The sequence below is a fragment of the Amaranthus tricolor genome, chromosome 3 (assembly GCF_026212465.1).
Source record: "Amaranthus tricolor cultivar Red isolate AtriRed21 chromosome 3, ASM2621246v1, whole genome shotgun sequence".
Lineage (NCBI taxonomy): Eukaryota > Viridiplantae > Streptophyta > Magnoliopsida > Caryophyllales > Amaranthaceae > Amaranthus > Amaranthus tricolor.
This window is the reverse complement of record NC_080049.1, coordinates 6,518,064-6,530,701: the sequence shown is the minus strand read 5'-3', so window position 1 is coordinate 6,530,701 and position 12,638 is coordinate 6,518,064. Positions and strand designations below refer to the sequence as shown.

The 12,638-nt window shown below is 39.5% G+C and overlaps 1 non-coding gene and 1 pseudogene across 1 annotated transcript; one reads left to right on the top strand and one right to left on the bottom strand.

The window, feature by feature from the left end:
* Nucleotides 1–516: 516 nt before the first annotated feature.
* Nucleotides 517–9,520, top strand: LOC130808279 (uncharacterized; annotated as a pseudogene).
* On the bottom strand, nt 4,014–4,121 carry LOC130809559 (small nucleolar RNA R71). The gene has a single exon (XR_009040861.1). It is a non-coding gene; the product is annotated as a small nucleolar RNA R71 (small nucleolar RNA).
* Nucleotides 9,521–12,638: the final 3,118 nt, after the last annotated feature.

The following is a 12,638-nucleotide window of genomic DNA, read 5'->3' as shown; positions in this document are numbered from 1 at the left end:
TGTGGATGATATTAAAGAGAGAAAAAAATATAGTTAAAAATATAAATTAATAAGGTCTATTTTTATAAAATAAAATATAGCAATCTAATCTAAAGCTAAAAAATACAGTAAGCACTACCATAGTAATGTCAAGCGAACAATATCCTAAAATTTTAATATTATAATTCTTTTTATTCTAATGAAATGTCATGTTTGTTTGTTAGCACTATATAGTATATACTACTCACTTTTAATTGTATTTAATTTTCAATTTATAAGTTAATACATAGTCAATTAAAATTTATTTAATTCATCTTAATATATAAATTTTATCAATTTAAACGTATTATAATTTATGATTAAATATAGAATATTCGATTAGAATACGAGTATTCACATTAATGTCTTCTAAATATCTTATTTTCATTATTTCAAAACACTATTATCACCCCGTGGGCCGTGACGACTAACGAGTACCACAAAACAACAATAATTGGAACCATCTTTGCCTATGATTTACAAGGTCCGGACTTTATTGGTCTCTTAATCTTACAATGGAATACAATACAATTCAAAATATAGCCGCTAAAACAACACTAATAATCTTAGACAATCGAGTAATCTTCAATATAGATCATCGAACTTGACAACAACTAATTGTTAGAAATTTAGAATATGATAATATCTAGAGATATTATTTATTCTTTTATTTCATAAATTCTTGAGACGGTCTTACCGTAAGACATGCCTCATATGTAGATTAAATAATCCAATAATACAAACTTTTAGCATAATGGACATTTTGCATGGAATCGTCTCCTGATAAGACGATCTTATACAAGAGAAGCTAATATCATTACCTCACCTTTCTAAATGGCTTTATCCTATATATTCTTCCTTTTCCTCCTTTGTTGAATAAGAGATTATCATTCTTCTGATCTCTTACTTTTCTCTTAAAGCATTTCATCTTGTAACATGGAATCAAAGCAGGAAGATTTTTCACATCTCATAATCTTCTGCTTTCTCCCTAGTTACATTTTTTTTCTTCTGTTTCTTATTTCCTTTTCCTAATCTCTTTACCAATCTTTGTTTGTATCAGAGTTTTCTTGATAATGGTTGCCCCTTTAACAACAAATTCCACCCTTGAAAACCAAATTTCCATTTCCAATTCTTCTCATTCTTTAGACCAAACCCAAAACTCTGCCAGCATCGACTTCACACACCCTTCTGATTCTACTAGCCTCAAACTTGTTTCTGTCGTTTTTGATGGTACTAGATTTAGAGATTGGAACGCTCCATGATCATTGGTCTCACTGCCAACAATAAAATGTGCTTCATTGATGGTTCTTTGTCTCCACCTGCTGCAGATTCTGTTGATGATAAACCATGGCAACGTTGCAACAGATTGGTCATCGGCTGGTTGATAGCCTCTTTGGACTGATATATGACCAAAAGTGTTATGTACTTTAAGAATGCACGAGACATTTGGCTTGATCTTGAAGGCTGCTTTGGTAAAACTTCATTTTGCATTATATTGCTTGCAAGAAAAGTTCATCAATACCTTTTAAGAACCTGGAATGTCTCTTGCAACTTACTTCACAAGAGTTAAAGCCCTTTGGGATAAGTGAGATGATCTCTGCCCCTTGACAGTTTGACATTGCAATCCTGCTACCAATTTCTTTAAGATAAAACAGGACCAACGCATCATGCAATTCCTCGTGAAGTTAAACACCCAATACAGCCAGGTTCGTACCAATTTAGTAATGTTACCAGACTTGCCTAGTATCCAAGACGTTTACCACATGCTTCTTGTTGTGCGACAGCGAAAGCAAGGTTGATGAACAATAATGGAACAAAAAGAAATTCTAAGCAAACAATAAGAAAATGACACACGAGATTTAATGTGGTTCTGATGTGTGTATTTTATATATTATTTTCTACCATGCCCCCATTGTATTTTCATAGCATTTCTCGCGTATTTTGCTCAATTTTCTATTGGTTTTTATGCTTGGTTGGAGTGTTTGTTTCTTATCTATTTTGTAGGTACAAAGCTCTAATTATGCTAGGAATCGACTCTTGGAGCGAGATTTGCAAGTTGGAAGGTCATAAGCTACTCAAAAGTCATTTTTGTGCTGACCAGGTCTCATACCCGGGTGGGTTTCCTCATACCCGGCCGGGTGAGCCTCTCATACCCGGCCGGGTTTCCACATACCCGACCGGGTTTGCACTTGATACTTAGAAGAATTTGAAGATGTTATTTGGAAGAAAAAGTTGCCACACGCACCCGGCCGGGTTTCCACATACCCGGCCGGGTGAGCCTCTCATACCCGGGTAGGTTCCCACATACCCGGCCAGGCCTCTATTGAAGATTAAAATGCTCAGCTGCGTACCCGGGCGGGTTTCCACATACCCGGCCGGGTTCACTCCTGGACTTAGAAAATTTTTGACCTTTGAGATTTAGTTATGCTTCGCACCCGCCCGGGTTTCCACATACCCGGCCGGGTACTGCAGTTATTTTTTTTAGTAACTTCCCGTATCCTCCGATCTCTTTTGAGGAGGATATAAATAGCTTTTGAGGGGAATTTTCAAGACGGTTTTTTCTCTGTTTTGAGGGCTAGGTATTGAAGAGATTTAGCACATTACTTGTCATGGGGGATTGTTAATCAACACTTGAACATTGTAATTTTAATTATATTGAAGGTATTAGTTTCAATTCCAATCTCTTGTTCTTGTTTATCATTATTATTTTTGAATGTTTGTTTTTCCATTAAATTTGAATTTGATTTTCTCCATGAATTTAATTGTTGAATCTCTTGTTAGTTTTAATATGCTTAGTGAGTAGTTTTATTTCTAGGGTTTGGTGAAACTATGCAAAAGGTCATGATTCTTGTTTGATTTTAGGATTTAAATTTGGTTTGTTTAGGTGATTCAATTGATGGGTTCTAGATTGATTGCATGTTTGGCCAATTTGCAAGTTTTATTCGCTCAATTCTATAAGCGAGAGTTGCGAGTTTGAGTGAACGATTTCCTTCTTTGAACAATTAAGCTTTAATCGCGATAGCTTGTTTTATTGTTTAATTGTCGAATTTGTTTGCGAGAGCAACATCTTCCTTCGCCTATATTCATTCCTATCCCAATTGTTGTTCATGAATCATGATCTATGCATAGTGGATCCTTTTAGCCCTAGGTTTTTAATTATTGAATTCTATTCATCTCTTATTTTTGCGTTCTACTTAGATAACCAAAAATCCAACATTTGATCGTTAACAATAGTGAACTTAATTTAAATTGTAACTTCATTTGTCCTTCCACAGTGGTTCGACCCTACTTTCCCAACTATACTAGTTAGGTGAATTAGGAATTATTTTTGGTAGTAAAACGACCTATCAAAATTTGGCGCCGTTGCCGGGGAGGGGCAACAGTTTTGCTTTTTGAATTTAGTGTTTGCTTTTGCTAACCCACTCGAGGAACAACTGTTCTTCGAGCGTATTTACGTTTGTTCTAGTGTTTTTGTGTATGACCAGAAGTACCAACAAGCAACCTTTGCTTTTTGATCCTGAGGTTGAGGCAACTGCTCGTAGAACACACGCAAGTGCGAAGAAAAGGAGGGCGGAGGCTCGTAAACAAGCTCAACAAGCCTCTCAATCTCTTGACATGGCAGGTTAGGCTCCCGAGAGAACTCTTAGGCAGTCTACACAGCCCAAGGCTAGCAATGTTACCGCGGGGATTAGGATGCTGACTACTAATGCTGGAAACTTTGACATCAAATCCCATGTTATGAATATGATCATGGGAAATCAGTTCTATGGTCTTGACAATGAAGAACCCGTCGATCATCTGCAGAAATTCCTTCAAGCATGTTCTCTACAAAAGATTACTGGGATGACTGACGACGAGCTCTACTTGTACCTCTTTCGTTTCTCTTTGGCAGGCAAGGCTCAATGTTGGTATAACTCTCTTCCAAACACCATTACTACTTGGGCGCAATTGTCTGATGCTTTCCTAGTGAAGTATTATCCCGGTTATAAGACTCATGACTACAGAGTTAAGCTCTATAGTTTCTCACAAGATGCGGGGGAGACTTTTCATGATGCGTGGGAGAGATTCAAAGATTACCAATATATGTGCCCTCATCACGGTATAGAGAAGGAATTTCTTATGCAATCTTTTTATAATGGTCTTGATAATGAGACTAAGAGGATGGTAGATGGTGCGGCTGGCGGCTCTTTCATGAACAAACAAACTTCTGAGGCTATTTCACTCTTGGATACTCTTGCTGAAAATCAATGGAATAGCTCATCTAGGCGCGCAGCTCAAGCACCAAGGAAGGGGAAGCATGAAGTTGAAACTTATTCCCTTCTATCATCACAAATCTCAGCTTTGAATGCGAAAATTGATGGGATGCGCATGAATGCTAATACATCTATGCCCGTCAATGCTATGGCTACCTCTAGCCAAGGTGGAGTTGCTTGTGATTATTGCGGTGTGCATGGTCATTCTCTAATGGAGTGTTCCGTTAATCCCAATGGAGCTATGGGGGTGCCAGAGCAAGTCAATGCTTTTCAAGCTCGTCCTCCTTTCAACAACAATAGCTACTATCCTGGAATTCGGAATCATCCTAACCTGTCTTATCGCAGTAACAATGTGTTAAATCCTCAACAACAACATTTTCCACCACAAGCACCACAACAACATTATGGGCAACATCAGCAATATCAGCCCAATCAAGGACCACCCGGTTTCCAAAGGCCTCCTCAAGGCCATCAACAGCAGCATTTTCAGAACCAACAACCCCAATCCGAATTGGGGGAGTTGAAAAACATGATGGCCCAAATGGCCAAACAGCTTGAGCAACTCGGTACTCACAATAAAATGCTTGAAACTCAAGTTGCTCAATTGGCTGCATCTAGCTCCTCTAGACAAGCAGGAGCATTGCCCGGCCAACCCACTCAACCACATGGCAAGGAGACCGCCAATGCAATCACTACAAGGAGCGGGTTGAGTTATGATGAGCCGCCCATGCCTCATAATGAAGAGTCAAATTCGAAAGAAGTGGGCATTCCTGAAGTGGTTATTGATGAAGCACCTTCTGAGGCAGTGCACGAGAAAGAGAAAGCAAAAGAAGAGGCATTGCAAGTGCCTCCCATCACACTTCCTTTTCCCAACCGCCAAGTAAAGAGCAAGCTTGACAAACAATTCGGTAAGTTCTTGGAGGTAGTTAAGAATTTGCAGGTAACAGTTCCTTTTACTGAATTAATCACACAAGTGCCTGCTTATGCTAAATTCATGAAGGACATATTGACTAGGAAAAGAGCCTTTAGTGAGGTGGAAACAGTTGCTTTTACTGAACAATGTAGTGCTTTGCTACAAAACAAATCCCCTCCAAAACTGAAAGATCCTGGTAGTTTCTCCATCCCCTGTCACATTGGGACACTGTTTATTGATAAAGCTTTATGTGATTTAGGAGCTAGTGTCAGTGTAATGCCTTTTTCTGTCTGTTCTAAACTGAAAATGAGAGATCTAAAAGTTACCAATATTACTTTACAAATGGCCGACCGTTCTGTTAAATATCCTTTGGATATTTTAGAGGACGTCCCTGTTAGGGTAGGTAAGTTTTATATCCCTGTTGATTTTGTTGTTCTTGATATGGAGGAAGATCGACAAATTCCTATTATTTTAGGAAGACCTTTCCTTCATACGGCAGGAGCAGTTATTGATGTGAAAAATGGTAGACTTACACTTTCTGTGGGGGATGACAATATAACTTTCAATTTGAGCAATGCTTTGAAAGGTCCCATGCTTGAGAAAAAATGCTATGCTATTGATGTAGTTGATGTGATTTGTCATGATAACTTGCCCCTAACTCTTATGAAAGATCCTTTGGAGGCCGTTCTTTGTCTTGAATCTTCTACAGGTGATGCTAGCATTTGGAAGACTGAAATTGATGCTATTGAACAAGCTCTTTGTAATGAAGAGCTTAGTCACAGCAAAGGCAAGAGAGTGCAGAGGTTAGTTCGGCCTGTATGCAAAGTTGAGGTAAAGAAGCCCGAACTAAAACCTCTCCCTTCCCATCTTAAGTATGTTTTTCTTGATGAGCAAGAGCTCCATCCTGTTATCGTCAGCACTACACTCAATGATGCCCAGCTTTCCCAACTTTTAGATGTTCAGAAAAATCATAAGAAGGCCATTGGGTATAGTGTTGATGATTTGAAAGGTATTAGTCCCGACTTTTGCATGCATAGGATTCATTTAGAAGAAGATCACAAGCCTTGTATTCAACCACAAAGGCGCTTAAACCCTAACATGCAAGAAGTCGTGAAAAGTGAGGTATTGAAACTACTTGACGCAGGCATTATTTTTCCTATTGCTGCATCTAAGTGGGTAAGTCCTGTGCAAGTGGTTCCAAAAAAAGGTGGGATGACTGTTGTTAAAAATGATAAAAATGAATTAATTCCCACTAGAACTGTCACTGGTTGGCGCATGTGCATTGATTACAGGAGACTGAATTTAGCTACTCATAAGGATCATTTCCCTCTCCCCTTCATTGATCAAATGCTTGAAAGGTTAGCTTGTCATAGATATTTTTGTTATTTGGATGGTTATTCTGGATTCTTCCAAATTCCCATTCATCCTGATGACCAAGAGAAGACAACATTCACTTGTCCTTATGGTACTTTTGCATATCGTAGAATGCCATTTGGGTTATGTAATGCACCAGCTACATTTCAGCGTTGCATGATGAGCATTTTTTCTCATTTCATAGAGTCTATCATGGAAGTTTTTATGGATGACTTTAGTGTATATGGTAGTTCTTTTGAATCTTGTTTGGCTAATCTCACTAAAGTTTTGAAAAGATGTGAAGAATGTAATTTGGTTTTAAATTGGGAGAAGTGTCACTTTATGGTGACTGAGGGTGTGGTTCTTGGCCACATTATTTCTGATAAGGGCATACAGGTAGATCGAGCCAAGGTACAGGTGATTGAGCAATTACCACCACCAGTCAATGTGAAAGGGGTAAGGAGTTTTCTTGGTCATGCGGGGTTTTACCGCCGCTTTATTCAAGATTTTTCTAAAATTGCTAAATCACTAACCCAACTTCTTCTTAAAGATGCACCTTTTGACTTTACTGAGGAATGTGCTGAGTCTTTTAACAGGATAAAGCAAGCTCTCATAACCGCACCCATCATTCGCCCTCCCGATTGGGAACTCCCATTCGAGATTATGTGCGATGCAAGTGATTTTGCGGTTGGAGCTGTGCTCGGGCAAAGAAAGGACAAGGTCTTGCATGCCATTTATTATGCTAGCAAGACTTTGGATGAGGCTTAGGTCAACTACGCCACCACAGAGAAGGAACTTTTAGCTGTTATTTATGCCTTAGAAAAATTTAGATCATATCTTCTTGGTTCCAAGGTTATTGTGTATACTGACCATGCAGCTTTAAAGTACCTTCTTGCTAAGAAGGAAGCCAAACCAAGGCTTATTAGGTGGATTCTCTTACTTCAGGAGTTTGATATTGAGATTCGTGATAAGAAAGGAGCAGAGAATGTAGTTGCAGACCACCTGTCTAGAATCAGGTATGATGATGGTAAGATCTCCTCCTCTATTGATGATTCTTTTCCTGATGATCAGTTGTTTGCAGTCACATCACAGGGTCCGTGGTTTGCAGATTATGCTAACTATGTGGTAGGCGGCATTTTGCCTCCTGATTTGTCCTACCAACAAAAGAAAAGGTTCTTGCATGATGTTAGATATTATTTTTGGGATGATCCTTTTCTTTTCCGTGAGTGTGCAGATGGAATTTATCGCAGGTGCATTCCTGAGTGGGAGGTCCATGGGATCCTCCAGCGCTGCCACAGCTCACCCTATGGGGGACATCATGGGCCAGATAAAACTGTTCGCAAGCTGAATGAGTCTGGTTTCTTTTGGCCCACGATGTTCAAGGATGCTCAGTCTTTTGTTATGTTATGTGATTCTTGCCAGAGAACCGGCAACATTTCGAGGCGGCATGAGATGCCCCAAACTGGTATTCTTGAGGTCGAAATTTTTGACGTTTGGGGTGTCGATTATATGGGACCTTTTCCATCTTCTAATGGGAATTGCTACATTTTGGTCGCTGTCGACTATGTCTCTAAGTGGGTCGAAGCAATCGCATCTCCCACCAATGATTCTAAAGTGGTCATCCGGCTTCTAAGCAAGGTCATATTTCTGAGATTTGGGGTTCCTAGAGCTCTCATTAGTGATGGTGGTTCGCATTTTCATGAACGAAAGTTAGATTCTCTTCTCAAGAAGTATGAAGTTTATCATCGTACTGGACTTGCATATCATCCCCAAACAAGCGGTCAAGTTGAGATTTCCAACCGCGAGATCAAATCTATACTAGAAAAGGTGGTTGCAAAGTCTAGGAAAGATTGGAGTATGAAGCTTGATGACACGCTTTGGGCCTACAGAACAGCTTTTAAAACACCTATTGGCACCTCCCCATACCGGCTTGTGTACGGAAAATCCTGTCATCTTCCCGTCGAGTTAGAGTACAAAGCTCATTGGGCAATTCGCGAGCTTAACATGGATAACAAGTTAGCAGGGGAGAAGAGGCTTCTTCAACTTAATGAGTTAGATGAGTTTCGATTGTCCGCCTATGACAGTGCTCGGATTTACAAGGAGAAAACTAAGAAATGGCATGATAAGAAGATCCTCCCAAGAGAGTTTGCAAAGGGAGATAAGGTGTTATTGTTCAATTCTCGACTCAAGTTCTTTCCCGGAAAGTTAAAGTCTAGATGGTCTGGTCCTTTTTTGGTTACTAATGTGCATAAGTTCGGCTCCGTGGAATTGAAAAATGAAAAAGGTGATGTTTTCAAGGTCAATGGACAACGTTTAAAGCTTTACCATGAAGGAAATGTTGTTGGAACGATGGAAGTTATCCACCTTCATCCTTCTTCATCCTCTTAAGTTGGTCGAACAAAAGGGTCGTGCGGGACCTTAAAAACCAGCACTTGTCGGGAGGTAACCCGATTTCAGAGTTCACATCAATTATAAAAAAAAAAAAAAAAAAAAAAGAAGAAGAAAAGAAGAAAAAGAAAAAAAGTGCTCGGACCCGCCCGGGTATTCTCCAGGTTAAAAGAAGAAAAAGAAGAAAAAGAAACACTACCCGGACCCGCCCGGGTTTCTGCTCACCCGCCCGGTTTTTCTTCTGCACCCAAACCCGCCCGGGTCTTCACTCACCCGCCCGGGTCCGGTCTCCTCCCTCACCGGTTATATTTTTTTTTCTTTCTTTCCTTTCCCTCATTCACACTTCACTCACCACTTCATCTTCTTCCTCCATCATTTTCTCTCTCTTCCACCATTACTCTCAACTTTTCTAACTCTCTTTCCTCAAATTTTCCACTTTTCATTCATCAAAAATACCTAAAAATTTCCCCATCCTCATCCTCTTCTCATTCTCTTTTCCATTCACTAGTTCTTTTTCATCAATTTCACCCATTCCTTCAAATCTCAATCTTTACACATTTCTCTTTTTATTTTTAATTTTCACCCTCCAACTACATTAACCCAATTCCTACTACTTTCTTCTTACCCATTCTTTTATTCTACTCATTCACCCATCAATTTCAAAAAAAAAAAAAAAAAAAAAAAAAAAAAAAAACTGGGAGTGCAATGGCAAGCAAGCGGGCACGAGCTTCGGGGTCCAGCTCACAACCTATAATTCCAGACATTGAGCGCGATGAGGATTTTCCCGACGTTATTTTCTGCAATGAGGATCAACGACAAAAGTTTCAACATCTCAAAGGGCGCATTGTGTCATCTAAGTGGATCGATTGTTCGGCACTCGAACGATTAGGTATTCTCGAACCCACCCGTGATTTATTTGCTTCTCTTGGATTGTCTACTTTGTTTAATGCATGTCATAACACTCATGAGCATCTTACATTAGAATTTGTGAGTTCATTGTGGGAAGATGTTAGTGATAGGAGCAAACCTAAGTTGCGGTTTCGGCTGCACAACCGGAATTTTTCCTTGACCATTTCGCAATTAGCTAAATGTTTTGGCCTCCCTACGGGAGGAGATTTGCGAATACCCCAAGGGGGTGAGGCATGTGAATTATTTCGTCGTTTAACTGGACTGACCAATGTTAACACATCACACATGCATATTAATCAAGTTCATCATCCATGTGTGCGTGTGTGTTTGAAATTCTTCAGTACTTGTTTGTTTGGTCGAGCCGACCCTCACTTTGCTCGTAGTTTGGATTTAAACATTTTGGCTAAGTATTTCTTGGCGGGACAGACAGATATCAATATTAACATTCCTGTTTTCCTTTGGAAACACCTGTTATCCATTTCCCGCCATGCACTTTCTTCGAGCCAGGATGTTGTTATTGGGGGTTTGGTCACTCGCATCGTGACTAAATTTAAAATTCCTGATGATGCGGTTGTTCTTGCTGATTGTTTATTGTCCTTACAGCACCTTTGTCAATGTGGTTATTTGGTGGAGGGTAGTCAGGGGGGTTTTCGGTGGAAAATTCATTCCCGTCCCCCCTTTTATATTGATATGCCGACAGAGGATTTACCATCTTTGGAGCCCAACCGGGCTCATTACTTAGTTCCTGCGGCTTTTCCTGCTGAGTCCTCCGGAACTCGTACGGGACCTCCGCTGGGACCACCTCCGGTGGCTCCCCAAGGGTACTCCCCTTTTGAACAGCTCATGATCGATAATTTCAATGCGATGCAATTGTCTCAGCGGGAAATGGCCGCCCAATTGACCTCTTTGGACACTCGATTCACTCACTTCGAGCTCCAATCTCAGGCTGCTTTTCGACCACTGCTTGACTACCATCATCAGCAAGGTCATTTTCATGCCGATGTTCAGTATCCTGATTGGTATTCTCCCCCTCCTACCTATCAGGATGATGACGATGATGATGAGCAGCAGGATAATGACTTTGACCCCATGGGTTAGTGGGCTCTTGCCTCCCTCTCAAACTCTGAGGACAGTGCTTGATTTAGCTTGGGGGGGGATCTTGATTGTTGCTTTGAACACTCTCTTGTATATATTCTACTGCTTTTAGTGTAGTTTTTTTGGTCGGAGTTGGTTGCTTCTCTCCTTTTTGCAGGTTCTTTTGCAAGTCACACTTTGGATAACGTGACGATTTTCTGTACTTCAGCTTGCATTAGGAAGTTAATTGGTGAGATCTTCCCAACTCTTTTCATAATTTAGCTTTGAGTATTTTTATTGCTTTCTTAGGATTGTTGCATGGTTTGTACCACTCATTAGGAGTGGGAGCTTACATGTGACCAAAAATATTGTATTGCTTTCTTAGTTGTAATGTATTTCTTTCTCCCTTGATGCGCCTTTGGATCTTTTTGACAAAGTACATTTCCCTGTGCCCTATGGTTGAAATTTTTAACACTTGTGATTGCGGAGACTGGTCATTGTAGACTTTTGGGTTCTTTTTCCGATTCATTTGTATTATTGAAACTTGTGTTTTTGAGCATTATTATCTATTGAATGGAACAAGGAAGAGTTTACCTTGTAAGGGTTTGGACTTTGATTTCTATCTCACTATTTCCTTCTTGAGTGATTAGTTCCTGGTGTATCACTGATCTCCATTTTGGCTTGGTACTGGTCTTGTTAGCTATGTAATTGCGTGATGAGCATGATAGAAGGCCCTCATTTGCTAGAAGCCATGTAACATTGTTTTCAAAGACATTATTTGCCATTTGATTCTTTATTTTATTTGCCATTTGATCCTTTATTTTAAGCCCTACATTTTCTTTCATAACTAACCACATTGTAAACCTTTTTGACCCTATTTTATCAACCCAAGTCTAGCTTGGGGGAGCATTTGATCGGTTAGTAGGCGATATATATTCTGTCTTTTGGCTCACATTTAGTTGCATGGGGTACTTGAGTTAGGTTGATTATTTCCTCGATTGTTGGAGTGTGCTTATCTTCTTCATTGTTCATATTCATTCATTCAAAAAAAAAAAAAAAAGGAGAAAAATCCTCTTGGTTTGTCATATGTTACCATCTTTTCATTATTCATATTTATGTAGTTTCAATTAAAAAAAAAAAAAAAAAAAAAAAAAAAAAAGAAAGAAAGAAAAATTTGTCTCACATCTTTTATTTTATTGTACATTTTCGCCTTTGTAAGTTGTAAATCTCTTATAATTTGATGATGATATGACGGTGCTTTCCATTAGTTGGGTTGGTTCGGTAGTTATGAGTTGAAGTTATTTGGAGTTGTTTTCGCCTCATTTTTTGGCTACGTTACTTTTTAGATTATGCTCCCCCAAAATAGACTTTTAGCTCGCATATTTTCAAATTGAATCCTACCTTTGACCCAAACCCCATTACAAGCCCAATAAAGACCTTCTTGATAATCATGCAGTTATATGTGCTTCCTCGATTTAATACCTTGCCAAGATCTGAGAGTATGTGTTGCATTTCGAGTCGACTTCGATAGGTCGAGTGATATTATTTCCCCTTTAAACACATGAGTGTTGTTGAGATGGGAGGGTGCCTTATTAGCATTTTAGGCTACAAAAATTGATTCATATGCACATCTTTTGCATATTTGTGGGCGGAGAGCGATCGAGTACATTTTATACTCGCCACAGATAGAGGAGTGTCACCCGTGAGAACTCTTTTCTTGATTCCTCGTT